The 22,970-nt window shown below is 35.1% G+C and overlaps 1 protein-coding gene across 1 annotated transcript in view; it reads right to left on the bottom strand.

Annotated features, from left to right (window-relative positions):
• LOC138700430 (LHFPL tetraspan subfamily member 6 protein-like) overlaps positions 1-22,970 on the bottom strand; it is an 843,471-nt gene that overhangs the window by 126,893 nt on the left and 693,608 nt on the right. The gene's annotated exons all lie outside the window — the stretch shown is intronic.

Here is a 22,970-nt window from a genome sequence, read left to right as displayed (position 1 = left end):
ACATTAAAAGAAAGAACCTGACAGTCACAAAACAAATACATAGTTGAATTTTATGAAAATATGAGTAAAGCACAGACACTATAAAGTGGATTGGCGAAATATAAAAGACTTAAACTAGGCAGGAATCGCACAAGAAGACATCTTGAACAGAAGGATCTTTTGAATCAAAGTTCATCAATAGCAAGTTTACAAAGAGGAAAAACCGAAGAAAAAGACTGAACTACGTGATCTGAAGAGAGAAAAGAAACCAACAGCCAAGGAATGAGAGGACTACGGGCAAGAAAGAAAGGCATAGTAACGTCTCCGAGTAATTTTCATAGTCCTAAATGGGCTTATTCTCAACTAAAATAATAATAATAATAATAATAATAATAATAATAATAATAATAAAGAAAAACGTTATATATTGCAAATATATTCTTTTTAATGTTGCAACGGACTAGAATCGCGTTTGAAATTCGAATTACTACTGTTCGTCGATTGTTTCCGCATCAAATGGTAGAATTTCACTGATACATATCATCACATTATGCATATTGGCCGTGCGAACTGCACCAATCCTATATTCTGCCACTAGGGCTATGAAAATATTATGTTCCTTTACGAAATGAATCTTGGGAAAATGTATATAGTACCGATACCATTGATATTAATACTAAATTTAATGCATTTTTCACTACATTTACGAATTATTTCAATGAATGTTTTCCAGTCAAGGTGGTGAAAAAATGTAAAAGTAAAAACACGTGGATAACTCAGGGAATTAAAATATCATGTGCTAGAAAAAGGAATCTATATTTAATGGTAGGAATAGTGATGATCCTCATGTTCTTAATTACTACAAGAATTACTGTAAAACTTTGACAAAAGTTATAAAAGATGCAAAGAAAATGTATCTGAATGAAAAAATACAAAATTTAGATAATAAGATTAAAACTATTTGGGATATTATTAAAAATGAAACTAATCGATATTCAAAGAGTGAAAATATTACTTGCATTAAAATCAATGATAGTAAAATAGATAACCCAAAATCAATTGCAAATCATTTTAACGACTTCTATATAAATATTATTCAGAACTTAAACATTCAAGATTGTGCAGAAGATGCTGCACTTGGTTACCTAACTGATGCATTTAACACTGAGTTTTTAGGTCTCAAATTTATTCCCACTACCGCAGCAGAAATCATGCATGTGATAAAACAACTAAAAACAAAATATTCCTCTGGATATGATGAAATTCCAAGTAAAGTTCTGAAAGCTTGTTCTGAAATATTATCCCCTCCGTTAAGCTATCTATGCAATTTGTCAATGCAATGTGGTATTTTTCCAGAAAGACTCAAATATTCAATAGTAAAACCAATATACAAAAAGGGAGATAAATGTACTATTGCTAATTACAGACCCATATCATTATTAACAACATTTTCAAAAGTGTTTGAGAAAGTTATGTATAATAGATTATATCATTACCTGGAGTCCAACAATATATTAGTTTTAGAACAGTTTGGATTTAGAAAACAAAAATCGACAGAGAATGCTGCTTTTAGTTTGGTGGATGAAATACTAAATTCATTAAATTCGAAACTACATGTAGGTGGGATTTTTTGTGACTTGGCTAAAGCATTTGATTGTGTAGACCATAGTATATTAGTAAAAAAATTGAAGTTTTATGGCATTAAAGATGAGATGTTGGGTTGGTTTACATCGTACTTATCAAATAGAAAACAAAAAGTAGAAATAAATGTACCAAATAGTCATAAAGTTACTTATTCAGAATTTAGAAATATTAAACATGGTGTTCCGCAGGGGTCAATTTTAGGTCCATTGTTGTTTCTAGTTTATATTAATGATTTAGCCTTGACCATAAACAATTCATCCCATGTAATTTTATTTGCAGATGATACAAGTGTAATTATTTCAAGCAAACAATACGATCATTTTATAAACACTTCTAATACAGTGCTGAATCTAATGAATGAATGGTTCCATGCAAATAAACTAGCACTTAATGTTGATAAAACCAGTGCAGTCAAATTTAGTACACACAATAGTGCTCAGGTTTCCTACAGTATTCGATTAAATGGAACTCATCTCAAAGAATCTATAAGCACAAAGTTTCTTGGTTTAGAATTGGATAATCACTTGAACTGGAAAACGCATATAGAATGTATTACTCGTAAATTGAGCTCTGCCTGTTATGCATTAAGATCCTTATCTACTATTGGTGATATAAACTTACTTAAAATGTCATACTTTGCATATTTTCACTCTGTAATGAAATATGGATTAATACTCTGGGGTAACTCGTCTGAAGCTAAACACGTTTTTGTTTTACAAAAGAAAGCTATAAGAATAATGGCCGGTGTGCATAAAAGGACCTCATGTAAAAATATTTTCCGAAACTTAGAAATCTTGACTTTACCTTGTGAATACATTCTTTCCCTAATGATGCTGTATATTAAGAACCAAGATAAATTCAGTACTAATGAAGACATTCATCATTTTAATACAAGACATAAATCAGATCTTCATCTACCCTCTGTTAGTCTAAGCTGTTTTAAAAAAGGAGTTCGCTATTCATGTATAACAGTCTTCAATGCACTGCCTAATTATCTTAAAGATTTGAAGAACAACGAGAAAAGGTTCAGAAAAGAATTAACCAAATTTCTACATACTCATACCTTCTACACAATTGATGAATTGTTTATGCTTGTGAATTGAATTATTCTACTTAAATGACATGTACAATTTTATATAGCTCAACTAAAATATGTTTTTATATTGACTTAATCTGTTTACTATGTATTGTAATTTTTGTTTAGCATAACTGATGAATTGTATGTACTGTAAATTGAATAGTATACTGTATAGGTCAACTGATGAATTGTTTAAGCTTATAAATTGAATTAATCTACTTCATATGAATTGTATAGCTTAACGAAAATAAGTTTGTAAATTGAACTAATTTGATTGTATATGTTTGTATAGTTTGGCTGATGAATTGTATATGTTCTTAAATGATTACTAGTCAGTGTAGCTCTACTGATGAATTGTATACAGACCTACTGTAAATTGAATGGTAATATGTATAGCTCAACTGATGAATTGTTTATGATTATAAATTGAATTAATTTACTTGATATTAATTGCACAAATTTGTATAGCTTAATGAAAGTATGCTACTTTGTACTGTATATATTTGTATAGATTTGGCCGATGAATTGTATATGCTTTAAATTGAATAGTAATCTATATAGCTCTACTGATAAATTGTTTGTGTTTGTAATTTGAAGTAGTTTGCATGATATGTATTATCAATTTCTGTATATCACAACTGGTTGAATTGTTTATGCCTTAAATTTAATTAAATTGTTTTGTATTATAATATAGCTCAACTTATGAATGATCGTTTGCGTTTGTAAATTTAATAATCTGATTGGCTATGTATTGTATACTTTTAGTAGAGCCATCGATGTTGGTCAGTCGACAGACTCGCTGGGCTGCTGATCCGGAGCTGCGTTCGGGCTTGGGTTGGACCCCCCTTTGGACTTTGGTTTCTTCGGAGGTTTTCCCCAGCCGTGGGACTGAAGCCGGATGGTCTATGGCGAGTCCTTGACATCAACCCCTTTGATTTGATTACCCCCTTTGATTTGATTACCTGGTTGGGTTTTTCCGAGGTTTCCCCCACCGAAAAGGCAAATGCCGGGTAATATTTTGGCGAATCCTCGGACCTCATCTCATCTCACTACATCTCGCCAAAATGTAAAAAAATGTAAAAAAATGTAAAAAAATGTAAAAAAAATTGTACAAAATTGTAAAAATTGTAGAAAATTACTAAATTGTAAAAGTATAAAAATTTGTAAAAATTGTAATTGTAATATTGTAAAATGTTGACATGTTCCACATCTTAAAGCTTCATTGCTCATGTAAGATCTATGGAATAAAATAAATGAATGAATGAATGAATGAATGAAATGAGTGCAAGAGAATATATGGGTAGACTTATAATAAGTATGTTCACTGGATTTATAGACCTATGACTATGTTATCAATTATTATTATTATTATTATTATTATTATTATTATTATTACTATTCCAGTATGGTGTATTTAAGTTGGTTATTTAACGACACTGTTTCAAATACTGAGTTATTTAGCGTCGATGGAATTGGTGATAGTCAGATGGTATTTGGCGAGATAAGGCCGAGAATTTACCATAGATTTCCTGATAATAGCTTTATGGTTGAGGAAAATCTCGGAAAAAACCCAACCAGGTAATCACCCCAAGCGGGAATCGAATCTGCGCCTGAGCGCAACTTCGGATTGGCAGGCAAGCGCCTTGGCGGACTGAGCTACGCCGGTGGCCAGTAAATTTAAGTTCTTTGTAGTTCAGTATAAGTAGGCCTATTAATAACGAAAATGTTTGGATTTACATTAGTAAGTTGGATCATATTCTACGCAACAGCTAAGTTGTTCCAGTCTGCTAAATGAAACTATTGTAGTTTCGAGTCCCGCCTACAGCAGTAATTTTTGTCATTTGTCAAGAGACTGTCCCGTGTTGAATTGTCAAGGTTAGACTTCGCGCCGACCCCAGTCACAAGATCCTAAAACGCGTCTAGACCCTATAGTTAAAGTAATCTGGAAAGCATAAGAACAAAATTTGCTACTTTACTTTATTACATTAATTTTGTGAAATAGAAAACTCAATTATTTTTTCAAATTAATCTTATTTCGAGGTGCTTACAACAAAAAATAGTGGTAATGTTTCAGTGTTCCACATCATTTTGTATTACTGTATTATACATGCAGGGTAATGCTTGCTATGTTTAAACTTACAGTAATGACCATTATAAACGAGTTTGTTGCTTGCATTTTGCTGCTTTTATTTTGAACATCATTAAAATGCACGTTTAATGGAGAAGTATGCATATGCATCCATTTTTAGATTAAAAATCCTGTAGAAAAGTCCTTAGTTAAAAGTTTCAGCTGAATAAGTGGTTGCGTATTTGTATAAACTAGAGAATAAATAGCAATTAAAGATGTTAGTAACTTTGTGCGATGTATAAAACTTGAAAAGAGTTTAAAATTGCATTTAGTTTTCATGTTTGAACTTATTAGAACAAACGTACAAGTTATAGAGCACTCAATACAAACTCATTCGTTACCAAATAATTTAATTAAAAATGACAAATAAAAATCAACAAAAAGTATTACACTCACATATATAAAGTTAAGCTGAAATGAAAATAGTGATAACAAGAAAAATAATTAACCCAAATGATGAAAATAATAATTTGTTTGAAATACAAAAATCTATATCGAAATAAACAATAAACAACTTCCGTATGTGTTCGAGAGAGGTGGCAGATATGAGACGACCTGTAGGCTGCTACTGAAGCTCTACCTATGTCCTATGGCCTGAGCCACGAACTTTATGTAGCCATTATCGTTTCCCAATTAGAGATCCGACATCGTTCTGAAAAATCTCTCTAAGATTAAGGGACACTAGGATTGAATTATTGGCCAAAATGGTAAAAATAAATATTTTTGCTTTTTACATAAATAATTACATTATATTTTAGTTTAACATTCTGTCCTATATTTGAAGGATTCTAAGCCATAGTGGGCCAAGCGCCATTTACTAAAACCGTAGAAAACAAGGGTTAAAGTGAAGTTATTACCACAATCCAATGGAAACATATAGCAAGTAATATAAAGTATACACATTAAAACTAAATGATACATCAATCTTCTTTAAACTATGGTATTCACTTAACTTTAATCCTTGCTTTCTCCGTTTTTAATAAATGGCGCTTGGCCCACTATGGCTCTGAACCTTTCATTTATCCCCCGCCTACTACATTTAAAGGTCTGGCGGTCATTTTTAAAAAGCCACACCCACTACAAGTTGCGTTTTCCCATAACTACGTTTTTGGTCAATAATAAAGTTTCTAGCGGCTTCCATTTCCTCGATTTGCATGAGACTTTGTAAACAATACTCAGCATATGGCAATATACAAAGCTGAGCATTGAATCAGCTCTTCACTGAAAACGTTTCATGATAAGAATTTTTAACTTCTAAAAACCGAAGAAAATCGTCAAGAAAAAATTATAATTTGTAAGAAAATTTTTATCCCATGAACCAATTCTCAAATTTAAAAATTCATGCGCAGTTTTCTTTATCATGAAATGTAAGTCCTTTACAGAAGATATTTAAAAGAAAAAACGATTCTGAAGCCTTCAAGGATTTTTTTTAATTTACACATACAATAATTTAATATATTAAAATGCGTGAAAATTAATATCTAAGGAACTAACAAATGAATCTTGATGAAATTTTGTACTGTTATTTAAACATAACACAACAAACCAGTGGAATTTCAAAGAAATTAATCAAAAACTTTAAAATTTTCAAAACTCAGTCCCAATGTCCCTCAAGTTAAAAGAAAAACAGATACGACCAAGTGCCAAAGTTCTGTAAGACCTCCAGGCGTATAAAATATATTTTAAAGCAAAGTAATATACTTTTTGCTTGATACACGGTGCAACTATAGTACATTTGTTTCACAGTACAACAGCATAAATTCTATGACTAAGAGCAAGCGCATTGGTCTTCAATTGGGAACCTCGGTTCGATCCCGGTCTGATAGTGACCGGATTTGTGGTGGACAATGCCTACATTCCGGAGGGTTTTTACAGAGTGTTTCTGTTTCCCCTTTCATTACCCTAACACTCCCCACCTCCACCTTATCCCATATACCATTGTTTGAAGTGTGATAAAATGTATTTTAGGGACAGTGCGGATTACCAATACTGATACAGGTTTTTTGGGCTGCGGTACGTAGATATTTTATTCGTTTTGGAATGGGTCAGGTCTGAAACAGGACGGCCTATCAATCAGTGTCGGATTTACAGAGGCCACTCAGATCACCCGTCAGACTAGAAGAATCGTCGCATATACGGCGCACAACAGGTCAATAGTAAGTTTAAATACATGAACTCATCACGGATCTGGCATCCTAAAAACCAGCTAGGCAACATAATACAGACAATAACGGGAAGAAATGTTGGATATAATGAATCTAACGTTATATTTCGCATCTTAAAATATAACATTAACTTTTATATCCTAGCGCCTTTCCACTCCAGAGATCAGGATAGTACTTCAGACGATTTTACGTGGAATTTTAGGTACAGTAGTGGCAAAAAAAAAACTGGACCGACGGAATAATCAAAGTCCCCGAAATGAGCCACTCCGCATGCCACGCCCGCATTCACAAGATAGGGAGTAATCTATTGAAATTGTTGTAGTTTCAACTGCTGACGTAGCCCAATTCGAAAGCCATTAGAAAATATACTGGTAAAATTCATGTTCTGAGAATAATAAGTTAATTAAGTTGTAAAATATCGCTGCTATCGAAAAGTATTGGGAATACATTTGGATAAGGAACAAAAAAAAGGTTCCTTCCCAGGCAGGAAAGTCTTAGTTACCAGTCTATCGTGCTGTCACTTTGAACAAGGCTCTGAAATCAACTACAAGGGTCGGTCCGGTTTTTTTTGCCACTTCTGTACATAAAAACAGTGTTTCAGGCAGTTTTTATTCGGATGTCCCCACTTTCTGTGCCAGAATTTCACCGTTTCTTCCTTATTCCTTATCAGAATATTATCGGGGAGATTTCGACACTGTATTTTGGGGAGATTCTTCAGGGGCGCTGTCTCTATCATAATTTTTGTGTTTTTGGTCTTAGGAGGGTTCGCAATCCTTCATAGAGCTTTTTAGTGCCACTTTGTCCGTCTATCAGTTTTTCTCTCTGTGTGTCTATCTGAACGTACGAAGCTACAAATCTTTTATTCAATCCATCTTGATTAAACTTTATATTTTAATTTTCATTGATATCGGACAAATAGGAAAAGATACGACTCTCGACAAAAATATGAAAGATCGATTACTTCGGCATATCGTTCGTCTTGATTTTAAAGGCTACATGAATTAACAATAAAAATTAATGACGGAAGAAAATTGACATCCTGACGTATTGCAGGATAACATGTTTGAGTAGCTACGATCTGGTTCTAGCCGAAAATTGATGAGAAATTCGCGTTGAAGAATACATTACCACTCCCCCAACAATACTACAGACACCATCTGCACAAGGACATTTAGATTTGCCGAATTCCTCAACTACTGATACTTCCTTTGAAGAACTGTCGCCAGTTCCCCTGCTGAGGAAGATATTTTATCAAACAATCTGGACAATAAAAAGCTAATTGTGACGTGTGTATGGGTATTACAACGATGACAGTGCTAGAGAACTTTGTGTTCAATGTATTGGAGAATACCAAAAATGGTTTCACAAGGCGTGTGGAAAATGGCATTGATGAAAAACTCACATATGATCAAAGCGAGTAGGAGTATTATACAATATTTAGAAATATTTCAGAAGTAAATATGTGTTGTAAATGTTGATATTTAAAGTGTTTCCTATGTTTGTAATACTATGTCGAAATCTTCCCCATTATAAGTCGACACTTCGGAAATAATTTGTATTTTTTTTTTTAATACAGTAAACAAAATGATCACATTGATACCTGATATATGAAATGTAGCCTACGGAAAACATGTCCATACATATTAGGGGAAATAATTAGAATAAAATTTGCATAAAAAGGTCTCAAAATTAACATTTTTCCTTAGCGTGTTCCTAAATGACCCTATGTGTCAGAAATTTTGTACGCTATAAAACAGTTTTTGAAATATAGTTCTATATTAGGTAATTGCTCAGTGTTAATTTGTTAAGTTTTATGACAGAGCTAACGAAGAAACCTGTGCGTGCACCCTCGCACGCCTTCCAAGATCATAAACCCAGACATGAGAGTCACAAACCATAAAAATTTTTGTTGTATATGTTAACAGATGTATAAAAGGCAGCAGAAAGCTTCCTTTTCTAATACACATTTCCTTTTTATATCAAGAGGTATTTGTTTATTATTTCTTGGCTTCCTTTCGAATGTCATATTTCTTTCTACCTTCTTCATCCTTAACTCAGAGTTCCGCCCTTTCATTTACTTCCTTTCATATTGTTTTATTCATTTCATTTTATAAATTCCTTTCTTTTCTGTCAACGCTGCATCATATATTTTCAAGTAGCTTCATCTTTTCTCATCCGATTTATAGAGACGGCGGCCAAGTCGATATCAAAATGTCAGTAGTATGTAGTAGATACATCCAAAAATACTCAGGAAAATCGCCTTTGCAGTCTTCGATATCATTCCGTCTTATGAATTTCTTCAGAATCTCGTCATACAGAAAGTCCATAAAATGTGATATTTCTTTCTGTACAGAAAGTTGGAAACATGATGTCAGAGTGTTGCAATGAATTTCATGTAGTGTCTCCTCTCAAATACAGAAAGATGAGATGATAATACAGTGATAATGAAGAAATGATAGAATTTGAATTCCAGATTATACAGAGAGATCCTACCCTATGGCTGCTTTTTCATCAAAGAACTCTTAGTGAAAAGCCGTCATCCGACTGGGTTGATGATGGGTCGATTCAATCTTAAATAGTCATACCTGGAAACAAAGAAACAATCAATTACAATGATGGCTTATCACTGTTAGGTAAAGAACAATTTAATAAAGTATCAGATTTTCTGTGTGACCATCATATAAATCACTACATATGAGGTTGGAGGATCCAAACCCGGCTTGAAAATCGATCCAATCACTACGAGAGAGCAGTGTAACTTCGAGGTTCGTGTAGTAAATGTGCACCATGTGATAGATTCTTCTACTTTTATAGAGGTGTTCAGGCAAACTTATGGTAAATTCTTTTCTTCTTTACATTAACATTTGGTAGTCATTTTCATCTGTCATTCTCCTAATTTATCATTAATAAATATTAGTTATGGGCTGAAATCCAAATTGAAATTCTCCACACCGCCGGAATAACAGAGGTAGTAGAAAGATTTTAGTCGATCGAATCCTGGTGTAAAAGTTTGCAACAAAATAAAATCAGTATGACATATGCCAGAAAATCAAACTGACCAATATGCAGTTTTTGTATTTTGTCACATGTGTAAACAAATTTTCAAAAGAATCCTGTCTCATAAATTACCTTATTTTAATTTATTAATGGATTTAGGACTTTATAAAATCCAATTTAGATCTTTTGTGAGTTTATATAAAATTAACAATTAATAATTTTAATTTAGTAAATATTCCATTTCAGGTGGAATTTAAGTACGCTGACAATGATTGCTACAGAATGAAATACTCCAATTCTATCGTATCAGTTTCATACCGTATGACGGGGATGCATAGATGCGAAAACTAATTTGTAAGCTTTCGTCTAACCTGAACAACCTACCACCCATTTTTATCCTAGAATAGACTTCCCCAAACGAATAATATGGAACGTACTTGCCAGACAAGTGTTAGTCGGTAAGGGATTTTTTTTTCTTCTATTTTTTTTAAATAACATTTTTACATTTTTACACCGGTATTTTTATTTTAAACATAGGGAAGACACTAAAAGGCTCTTTTCAGGCACAAACATAGTTTTTAGGCACTTATATAAATTTATGCTTCATTTAGGCGTTTTAGGTCCTATAGAATTTTAATAGGGTGATCCTGTGTACATGAAACTTAGAGATATCTAAATAACATACGTCTGTGACGTAGCAAACAAAATACGTAAGGAACAAGAAATCCGTTCCCTACTTATAATTTAACTGCTATCCTAAAGGATTACTGAATAAAAAAGACTAGGGCACTGATATACGCCAAAGCCTTTCAGAAACATTTATTCGAACCGTCCACCTACGCAGTGAAAAGCAAAAACTACAATAATTTTATCGCAAAAAAAGCTCTGATAAGTGAACACGCCACTGCACATCGGGCTTCAGCTTATTCCGCGGTCTCCGTGATTCAGTGCTCTGACGTCACATGTCCCATTAACCGTCTCTTGGTAACAGAGTTGCAAGGAGAGTTGTTTGTAACCAACCCCTGACCTCAGAGGCTGCGGTGAGCAGGGGTGTGCATGTCCTCATCTAAAGAGACAACCGAGTTGAAAGAGAACTGAGACCACCCGACTGCTTTTCCACCCGCACTCAGGGTGTAACGTTTCAGTTTACTGTAACACTTAGAGGTGATATCAGCTATATTATTTAATTGTTTGTTTATTTATTTATTGGTTTATTTTACGACGCTTTATTAACTGCGTTGGTGAGTGAAATTAATGTGACTATTACATTTTTACTACATCATACCACTTATGACCAATAAAACGGTACAAAGGACGTGTTTCAACAAATCATGGCTGTTTATAGCAACAATTTTATCACTTCCTTAACATTTCTTTGTATTTACCATTTCCCTAGGATTTGTTTCTTTGTTTGCCAACATTTCAAACTGCAAATTCTTTACGGTACTATAAAACATGCTTTGCGATCGTCATTTGTTTCCCGCATAGATAGTCAACTGAAAATGGTGGTTCCGTTCAAATTTTTTGGTGAAGCTAATATTAGTGAAATAGAATTTTAGTAAGTCAATTAATATTTTATTGTATTAGAGTACTTTATTTCTACTAAACTTTATGTACTTTCTTCTAATCGTGTAATAGCCCTGGCAGTAGTTGTGCCCGAGTAAGCTGCCGTTGCTTTTGAAGATTTGAAAACCACTGCTATCTATGAATTCCGTTCTTTAACTATGTAGAAGGCAACTATGTGAAGGGCCGTAGACGCGGTAGGGACAGACAGATGCAATGTTACCCCAGACCGCGCAGTATGGAACTGTTATACAGAGTGTTAAGAAAAAAGTATCCAGTATTTTAAAAGGTGCTAATATGCATCAAAACAAGAAAATAATGTCTAATAAACATGGGTCCTACAACACATACTTTCTGAGATCAGTACACTTGTTCATAAAAGGTGCTCAATGCCACGTCCATTCATGGCAATGCATACCTCTGCCCTTTGGCGTAAGAAATCACGCACTCTTTGAAAGTTGTTAATACGTTAATGAGAAAGTCCTGATAATGAGCCGCAGTTAATCTCTGTGTAGCATGTATGGCCCTATTAATCTATCACCAAGAACGCCTGCCCATACGTTATTGAGAATCGGTGCTGATGCCTTGTTTCTTCAACTGAATTGCAATTTTCATCAGCCCACACATGCTAATTACGAAAATTCACAAACACCATCTCTGCTGAACTCCGCTCATATCCGCAACCAAACTTTCGTTTTCAGTATTCCTTGCGACATATCAGTATTCCATACCACAGGTGTCAACTACGGTATGATTATCTGGTAGTCTGCTGTATTGTAGGGAAGAAAAATTCATTGCCATAAATGGACGTCACATTAAGCACCTCCTATTAGCAAGTGTTCAGACCTCAGAAAGTATGTGTTATAGGACCCATGTTTATTAGACATTACTTTCTTATTTTGATGCATTCTGTTATCTCCTAAAATACTGGATACTTCTTTTTAACATCCTGTATATGGACTAGAGAGAATCTTCCTCGAACCATACATGTGAGACATGGCATAGGTTCATGAACACTTCATGGAAAAGCCTCATCCTTCCTTATATTCTGTCCTGCAGTTACTGCAGAGTGAAACAGAAAGGACAGAGTGTGGCAATTTTGAAACATTAATCACATAACATTTTATACAGTGTACCTATGAATATTTTACTTGTCAAAATAAATGATTATTTTTAAGAAAATGTGTACTGGAGACCAAAAAGTTGAAGTGACCAAAACACCGGGTGACAAAATTGCAGTGACTAGGTGGTACAATGACGAGAGAACTCCGCTTCCCGACTAATTTTATTTATTGAGTTAGCTAAACTAATTAAACACATCAATGCAACCGATTGAGCCTATTTACTGATTTAATTATTGATTGCATAATGATGAACTAATTTATTCACTAAATCTAATTAATTCTTTATTTACTAATTAAATTAACAGTTTTTATTGAATGCACCTATTGCAATAATTCAATTAATTGCATGACTTGATAAGAATCACATAAATTAAATTAAATTAAATTAACAAATGAAACTGACTGAATGTATGGAATGAATTTATTCACAGATATTGCTGAAAGTGAGTGATTGGGTACATTGAATAACTGGTTTTGTCTTTAACATACAGGATGAGTGAGGAGGAAAGATACATGGTTTGAGGGGTGATAATATTGGTGACTCTAAACAAAAAAAAAAAAAATTATATGAACATATGTCCTGTTCTGAACTGTTTCGGAGAAAACTAATGGAACAATGAGGAAAGGGAAAAGTGCAGGTGATAGTAAATTAAAACATTGTTACATTATGTTGTGTTTTATTGTGTGCTTTTCTTCACAGAACATGTTCAAAATGACCACCGTCAACTTCAATGCACTTTGCAGCTCTTGTAGACAGCTGCTGTGTTGCTGATCTGAGCTGATTCGGATATTCCTTTACTTCAGAAAAAGTGTGTAAAATGCGAGCGAGAAGTTTCCACTTTGCGTCTGAAGATTTCGCTCTTAAGCCATCTCCACGCACAGTAATCCAATGTAGTAATGTCGGGTGACCTCGGTTGCCAAGAAACGACTCCACCGCGACCGATCCAACGCCCACGATACGGTTCATTGATCCTATTACAACTTAATGTCTTTTTTGCGTCCGCATGTGAGTGCTGATGAATGACGCCCGTGATTTTCAAACAGCTGAATGTCAGACTCTGTTAAGAACATGGCACATGTTCATAGAGACTTTTTTTTTTGTTCAAAATCGCCAATAATATCACCCTACACACCATGTACCTTTCCTCCTGACTCACCCTGTATCTACATATCCATCGATTCATTCATCCATTCGTAAATCCATTCATCAAAACATACATCAATCCATTGATTATGTCCGCTATTGTGGCGTTTCAATGGAAGAGTACTTTAAATATCGCAATTCATTTCACAATGACAAGAATTTATTCAAGGTAATATAATTCACAATTAATTGCAAACATCGCGTTTCACAACTTTCAAGTTGCATTAGGGCAAATTACACTCTCTGGTTTCATCAACGTTTATTTGAATCTAAATGGAAATCCTTTGATCAATTCACCACAGCAGTACCGAAAAGCAAATGAAGTCTAGCATTCAACCCTTCTCTGCTAAATGAAGACCCTGCACTCATATCGCTTGCAAATGCGTTAACAATGTTGAACTGTTTTCTAACACAAGTCCATTCCCATGGGACTTGTAACTGAGGTGGCCCCACCTGCGGGAGGGACAGTACTCGTATTAACACCATGCGGAGGTGAAAAACAAAACAGTACGTTGCTATGGCAATCTGCAGCCGGCAGTGAGGCAGAAAACACAGAACAGTTATTAATCAACCCCGTGGCTCGAGGGGTGCTAAATTGCCCTGCGCTAGAACCAGAGTCATTCCCACCAAAACGAAAATCAGATCAAGCTCTTTCGTGGTATGATACTACAATGTACTGCGTTCGCAGCGTGTGTTATTCTACTAGCATGTGTCAACTCTATTAGACAAAAATCTTCTATGAAGTTCTGACCCACAACGAATTTGATCAGAAAAGTCTCAAAACATATGAAATCTTCGCCATAATGTCTGAACTACGACTGTGATACTTCCTCTCCGTTTTTCATAATGAAAAAGTAAAAGTTTAATTGTTACAATATTTATAATCAGTAATCTTGCCTTTCCAAAAATACTGCCAACATATACTACATCCATTTTGCCCTGTTTTAATAAGTTCTCATCCAGCAGAAGCTACACAAAGCATCTGTCAAACTTCCCGCGCTGTAGGAGGCAACGGCAAGCGGGTCACGTTCAAGAGCTATCCATTCAGATGCTGCCATAACCAGCGTATTCCGATTCTCACCGGTCCGGTGGCATCAATGATGTCACGTTGCAACGAAAATAAGGAACAAAACTGCTGGAAGGATCGATGCTGTCATGGCGACTGTGTAAGTGGTTATCTGTGCTACGCTAGCAAAATTTTGCGAAATTTCCGTACTGCCATCTCGTTCAAAGAAAAGAGATCATAAACAACTTATTCCTTGGACCGGTAGTAATAATTGGTCCGTTGAATGTTCGCTCATAAGCCATTAGCATATTGTTTTTACGTTGTGCTCATTACAAACAATACAGCAGAACTAAAGCAGAACGCACCGCCATGACACAACAGTGCACGATGTCATTCGTCTGCTAATTCCCGCCCTATACAAGAACCAATCAGATTCACTGATGGCGGCTGATGGAGACTGCCACCACCTCTGCAAGTTGATGGCACCGGTGCGACACCGGTGGAGCATCAATGACGTCATCGGTGGAATTCGGAACACCGTGATGCCATCGGATTGCTCACCGGTGAGATTCGGAATACGCTCAACAATACAGGCTGCGTGGTGCGCTCCCGCCTCAGAGTTCAATCCAAAAAAAATCTATTGCACTGATAAGTACTTATAAATAAATAATCGCAGCAGGTACATTTTATTACTAAATATGCATTACAAAATTATCTCTGTAGCCATACAAATGGCAGTCCCATCACTAGGTTTTTTTTATTGAAAGGTTCTTAAGCCGCTATAGACGAAATCTTTCAATATAAAAATTTTAGTAGACTACATTAAGCATAGAATTGTTTTGTATAAACCATGAAAATTAAGTTGGAAGTTCAGTTACGACAACAAACTGTCAGAAAAAGAATTTCTCGACATAGTGAAACGGCTATGATGGTAGTAGTGTAGTCAAGTCAATTTCTGATAAAGATTCTGTGTGGCAGATACGTTTCCTGTCTATATTTCGCTTTGTCCTGTTATTTTCATTTCCCCATTGCTCCGTTATAGCTATGATGACAGTTTAATGTCGTCTTGTGCTACAAGATCTAGTCTGCCAACAGAGAAAACTGAAAGTGCTTTATAGCAAAAATGAATCGTGATGACGGTTATTATTATTATTATTATTATTATTATTATTATTATTATTATTATTATTATTATTATTATTATTATTAACAGTAATCTCACTGGAGGTTTTGATTTATCTAGAGAAAATCAAAACTCGAGTGAGATTTAATTGACTATTACACGATTAAAATACATTATATAAAGATTAGAAGAACTAAAGTACTCTAATACAATAAAATATTAATTGACTTACTAAAATTATATTTCACAAATGTTAACTTCACTAAAACGTTTGAACGGAGCCACCATTTTCAGTTGACTATCTATGCGGTAAACAAATGAAGATCACAAAGGATGTTTTATAGTATCGGAAATAATTTGCTGTTTGAAATGTTGGCAAACAAAGAAACAAATAGTAGGCAGGTGATAAAAACAGAAGAAAGTACATAAAGATTAGAAGAAATAAAGTACTCTAATACAATAAAATAGGTACTTTAATTGACTTATTAAAATTCTATTTCACTAATGTTAGCTGCACCAAAACGTTTGAACGGAGCCGCCATTTTCAGTTGATTATCTAAGCGGGAAACAAATAACGATTGCAAAGCATGGTTTATATACCATAAAAAATTTGCATTTTTAAATGTTGGCAAACGAAACAAATGCTAGGGAAGTGATAAAAATAAACAAATGCTAGGGAAGTGATAAAATGTAGCGATAAACAACCATGATTGGTTGAAACACGTCCTTTAATGCCGATTAATTGTTCAAAAGTAGTATAACGTAGTAAAAGTGTAATAGTCACTATTAAACAGTAGGAAAGACGCTTTCCTAAACAAATCGTACAATATTTACCTCATGGAAAAAAATCTATAGCCTGCTCGGCAAAGGGATCTGATGTGAGAGAACGTAAAAAAAAAAAGATCACTTAGTCCAACACACGTTTCGACGATTATGATGATGATGATGATCATCATCATCATCATCATCATCATCATGAGGAGGAGGAGAACTTATGTTATGCATTTATAGAAACGGACAGAAGAAAATGTTCTAGAATATTTGAAACACCGATAAAATTAACCTGACACCATCTTGTTAATCATTACTGTGGAAGAGAAATTTTAGAAAAAACGAACATGAACTATGCATTTTCTTTCATGAAGACAAGCAAGAGTACAAGTAAGTAAATTCGTTTTAAAATATTATTAATCACATACATACATACATACATACATACATACATACATACATACATACATACATACATACAATTGGGCATGTAGTATTATCTTAATTGTAATTAAACATGCTGTAAATAAAGAAAAAAAAATAATTCATTAATACATACATACATGCATACACACGCGTAGACACGTAGGCTACATACACGCACGTAGAGATGTATAAACACACGCACGTAGAGAAATTATGCCTACATACACGTATGCACAGAAATTGCATACAAACACATACATTACATAGGCTCCTTATACAGTTTATGTATGTATGTGTGTGTGTGTGTGTGTGTGTGTGTGTGTGTGTGTGTGTATATATATATATATATATATATATATATATATATATTACCAGTATCAGAAAAACATAATTTACTCAGGAAAAATATCTGTCAAAATATTTCGTTTCATGCATAAGTATACATAAATAAAACAAAATTCAAGAATTAATGTGCACTATGAAACGCATGTAAAATCGTCGAATAAAACGTAATTTTCAAAGCGTGTCTTATACCAGGGTACGAAGGCGACCCGACGCAATGGTTTGAGTATTTCAATTAAGATCAATATTGGGCTCTGGGGGGGATTCGTTGCAGATATCCCATTCGTTTTACTTATCGCTTCGGCGGTGCCACCCATCAACCGAATTGCTTACGCGGTTTAAATCACTGCTACCAGAATCCGCCTGTATCACGTTGCTCAAAGCCGATTCCTGGTGTGATACGGGATATTGGATAGGAAATGGAACGGAGTCTTTAAATTAAGTTTCAGTTAAAAATCATTTCCTCTGCAGCCTCGTCCGTTACATCAATCCACTGAAAACAGGGTTGTGAACAATAACGTTTGTGCCATTATAGAATCGTTTGAGAACGTATCATGTACGTAAATCTTCAATTGCAGCAGCAGTAGCAGTAGTAGTGTTTCATCTTACCAAGCTTTCAGCTGTGGGACTTTACCTAACGTCGATATTCAGCATGGACGAGGAATGGCCAACAAATTTTACCCGGAGCCCTCTTTCAGGGACTAAGTTCCTTTACGTGCCTTACATTTACAATACGTTACACCCCTGCAGGGAACTATGTGAAGAATTTAAACTTAATAGTTTTCGACCGAGTTTAAGCCTACGAACCTGACATGATATCCGAGAGACCATCGAGTTGCGAGTACATAGACTTTTTTCTAACCACCTCTGTGCATAAAACAATTTGATTATAATGAAAGAAAAATTCATAATCGAGTGCAACAAAAAAAATCTGCTCTATATTTCAGAACTCCTGGTGGAGTATGTCGATGACTGCCTACTAGTCTTCTGCGCAAGTGGTGAGTGGAGGGGAACAGTCCAATGACCGCTCTGGGGGAAAGGAATTGCTTCAAGGGAGCGAACGACTGCAGAGAGGGGATCATTTCTATCTCTACTCAATTGCAGTTAAGATGATGCCACACTATAGCCACAGTCTAGTATATACAGTCACGATGCTCAATACGTAGTAAATATGCATTCACAGATAGTTGGTAACTACTAGGATCGCTACTATCGCCTCAGTACAGACAATGCGAAAGAGTACCTGCACAGTCTATTGTTCCTAGTACCCTCATAAACTCAAGCTTCGTGACTGTATATACTAGACTGTGCTATAACTATCACTTTCTGCCTCGTGCATCTTATCCCTCAGCGGCCGCGAGCTGATCCTGTCCGCAAAACATTCCCGTATTGCTAGTCTCCGCCCATTCGCTTCTCTCCGTCTCCACCCAAACTCTACAGATTCCAGACATGGAGTATAGGTCATTTTAATCCATTATGCACAGATCTGCTTGACAGAAACTGAATATGTGGCCTTTCTATAAAATGAATTAATGACGACAGCATTAATAGATCGAAATGTTGGAGAAATTGCACTTTAATTCACAGTTCATTTACCTAAAAATTAGTGTTTCTGAATTTTATTTTAAAGACTTAGAATACTGTGTATAAGAGATTTGTCATTTTTCTCATATCCTTTTAAGAAAAATATGCTGAAATTAATAGTTCAATTTTAGACTTACGGTAGATGTGTGATCCAAAAAAAAAATCACTACCGATAAGACACCAAACATTATTTATTTGAAGCACAATATCCATCCGTTTCATAATGGTTTTGTCTCGAGATTTAAGCTAGATTTAATTAAACTAATTCATATTTCGATTGCAAGACCATTTAATATGATAGGTAACTGCAAAAAAACCATAATATTGGCTTTCGGCTACACAGAACTTATCTATCTAAAAACTAAAAACTGGAGGATATTAAAAACGTTCGTTTTGGGATTATGCTACAACGAAACGTGATGCAACGAATGACACTAAAATAGTAACTGATGCTGGATAACAGGGTTAAATTTTAGTAACAAATGGCAATGTATGGTGGGTCCCTATCACCACGGCATGGCGCGTCCTCAGGTTGCGGATAGAGGAGACGGCCTCCAGATATGGAGGGTAGCTGCGAATATATTGAATAAGCAGTCGTGGACAGCCGATAAGGGGTGGTCCTCCAGCTTGGGGGTTGGGCGAAGGGCTAACAGCCCATCACCGTAAAAAACAGCTTGTTACGAATTCCTACAGTAAGCCTCGGAATAGGACTGATTCTCTGGCACGACCACAGCAAAGGAATAAGGTTTTGAGATTTGGCACTTGGAACGTAACTAGTCTTTATAGAACAGGAGGGGTAACATTAGTAGCAAAAGAACTAGCTAGATGTAGAATAGACTTCGTAGGAGTACAAGAGGTTAGGTTAGATGGGAATGGCATATCACAAATAGGAGATTACTTGTTGTATTATGGGGAAGGAAACAATAATCACCAATTAGGAACAGGATTCTTTGTACATAAAAGAATAAAATCAGCAGTAAAAAAGGTCGAATTTATCAGTGACAGGTTATCATATTTAGTACTTAAGGGTAGATGGTGCGACATCATGGTTATAAATGCTCACGCCCCTACAGAAGAGAAAGACGACTATATAAAGGATAGCTTCTATGAGGAATTGGAACATACTTTTGATCAGTTCCCTAGATATCACATGAAAATTTTATTGGGGGATTTCAACGCTAAAGTAGGACGGTAGGATATTTTTAGACCAACTATTGGAAAAGAGAGCCTACACGCAATTAGTAGTGACAATGGAGTTAGATTAGGCAACTTTGCCACATCGAAAAATTTAATTGTCAAAAGTACAACATTCCCCCATAAGGATAGACATAAATATACTTGGACTTCTCCAGATGGATTGACACACAAGCAAATAGATCACATCTTGATAGATAAACGGAGACATACTAGTATAGTAGATATTCGAACTTTCAGGGGTGCAGACTGTAATTCTGACTATTATTTGGTGATTGGAAAATTAAGAGAAAGATTATCAGTAGCCAAGCGAGTAGAGCAACAAGTTAATATTACTAAATTCAATATTTTGAAATTAAAGGACGAGGAAGCTAAGCAAAATTATCAGGTCGAAATTTCGAATAGGTTTGTCACTTTAGAAAGTTCCGACGAAGTTGAGAAAGAATTAGATGTTAATAGCGTGTGGGAAAATATCAGAGATAGTATCAAAATTGCAGCTGAGCAGAGCATAGGTTATTATGAAACTAAGAAAAAGAAACCGTGGTTTGATGAAGATTGTTGCATGGTAGTAGAAAGAAGGAAACAGGCAAAATTGAAATTCTTACAGGATCCAGTTGAGGAGAAGAGAGATAATTATTTCAATGAAAGACGGGAAGCAAGTCGTACACTTAGGAATAAAAAGAGAGGTTACTTGAAGGAAAAACTGAATGAGGTAGAAACAAATAGTAAGAATAAAAACATTCGAGATTTATATAAGGGTATAAAGGAATTTAAGAACGGATATCAGCCAAGGGTAAACGTGATCTAGGATGAGAATGGTGACTTGCTTGCAGACTCTCCATCAATCCTAAACAGATGGAAAAACTATTTTACGCAACTACTAAATGTACATAGGCCAAATAGAAATGATCGGGACGATATTGAAATACAAACTGCTGAGCCATTTATACCCGAACCCACGCTTTCAGAAGTCGAAATTGCGATAGAAAATCTGAAAAAGTACAAGTCTCCAGGTATCGATCAAATTCCAGCAGAATTAATACAAGAGGGTGGAAGTGCACTATATAGCGAAATTTATAAACTTGTACTTGCTATTTGGGAAAAGGAAATTGTACCAGATCAATGGAAGGAGTCCATAATTATACCAATTTTTAAGAAGGGGGACAAAACCAACTGTGGTAACTTTCGAGGAATATCACTTTTGTTGACGTCGTACAAAATTTTGTCCAATATTCCTTTGAGGAGATTAACTCCGTATGTAAATGAAATTATTGGGGATCATCAGTGCGGTTTTCGGCGTAATAGATCGACTATTGATCAGATTTTTTGTATTCGGCAGATAATGGAGAAAAAATGGGAGTATAAGGGTACAGTACATCAGTTATTCATAGATTTCAAAAAGGCATATGACTCGGTTAAGAGGGAAATATTATATGATATTCTTATTGAATTTGGTATTCCCAAGAAACTAGTTCGATTAATTAAAATGTGTCTCAGTGAAACATACAGCAGAGTCCGTATAGGTCAGTTTCTATCTGATCCTTTTCCAATTCACTGCGGGCTAAAGCAGGGAGATGCACTATCACCTTTACTTTTTAACTTCGCTTTAGAATATGCCATTAGGAAAGTTCAGGATAACAGGCAGGGTTTGGAATTGAACGGGCTACATCAGCTTCTTGTCTATGCAGATGACGTGAATATGTTAGGAGAAAATACACAAACGGTTAGGGAAAATACGGAAATTTTACTTGAAGCAAGTAAAGCGATCGGTTTGGAAGTAAATCCCGAAAAGACAAAGTATATGATTATGTCTCGTGACGGGAATATTGTACGAAATGGAAATATAAATATTGGAGATTTATCCTTCGAAGAGGTGGAAAAATTCAAATATCTTGGAGCAACAGTAACAAATATAAATGACACTCGGGAGGAAATTAAACGCAGAATAAATATGGGAAATGCGTGTTATTATTCGGTTGAGAAGCTCTTATCATCCAGTCTGCTGTCCAAAAATCTGAAAGTTAGAATTTATAAAACAGTTATATTACCGGTTCTTCTATATGGCTGTGAAACTTGGACTCTCACTCTGAGAGAGAAACATAGATTAAGGGTATTTGAGAATAAGGTGCTTAGGAAAATATTTGGGGCTAAGCGGGATGAAGTTACAGGAGAATGGAGAAAGTTACACAACACAGAACTGCACGCATTGTATTCTTCACCTGACATAATTAGGAACATTAAATCCAGATGTTTGAGATGGGCAGGGCATGTAGCACGTATGGGCGAATCCAGAAATGCATATAGAGTGTTAGTTGGGAGACCGGAGGGAAAAAGACCTTTAGGGAGGCCGAGACGTAGATGGGAGGATAATATTAAAATGGATTTGAGGGAGGCTGGGTATGATGATAAAGACTGGCTTAATATTGCACAGGATAGGGACCGATGGCGGGCTTATGTGAGGGCGGCAATGAATCTTCGGGTTCCTTAAAAGCCATTTGTAAGTAAGTAAGTAAGTAACAAATGGCAATGTGAGCTTTGATATTGAGATTACATGTGCACAAATCTTCTACAGAGCAACAGAATTTGTTGTTAGTTATCTCAAGATGTCGTCGATGAAGACATTTCCAGATTCTCCTAATGTGATTATGCAAGGAATTCCGTTTTTAATCTAGAAGTCATCTGTAAATTTAAATTCATTACGA

Source organism: Periplaneta americana, chromosome 5 (assembly GCF_040183065.1).
Source record: "Periplaneta americana isolate PAMFEO1 chromosome 5, P.americana_PAMFEO1_priV1, whole genome shotgun sequence".
Lineage (NCBI taxonomy): Eukaryota > Metazoa > Arthropoda > Insecta > Blattodea > Blattidae > Periplaneta > Periplaneta americana.
The sequence above is the reverse complement of the archived record's forward strand: the minus strand, read 5'-3'. Positions and strand labels throughout refer to the sequence as shown.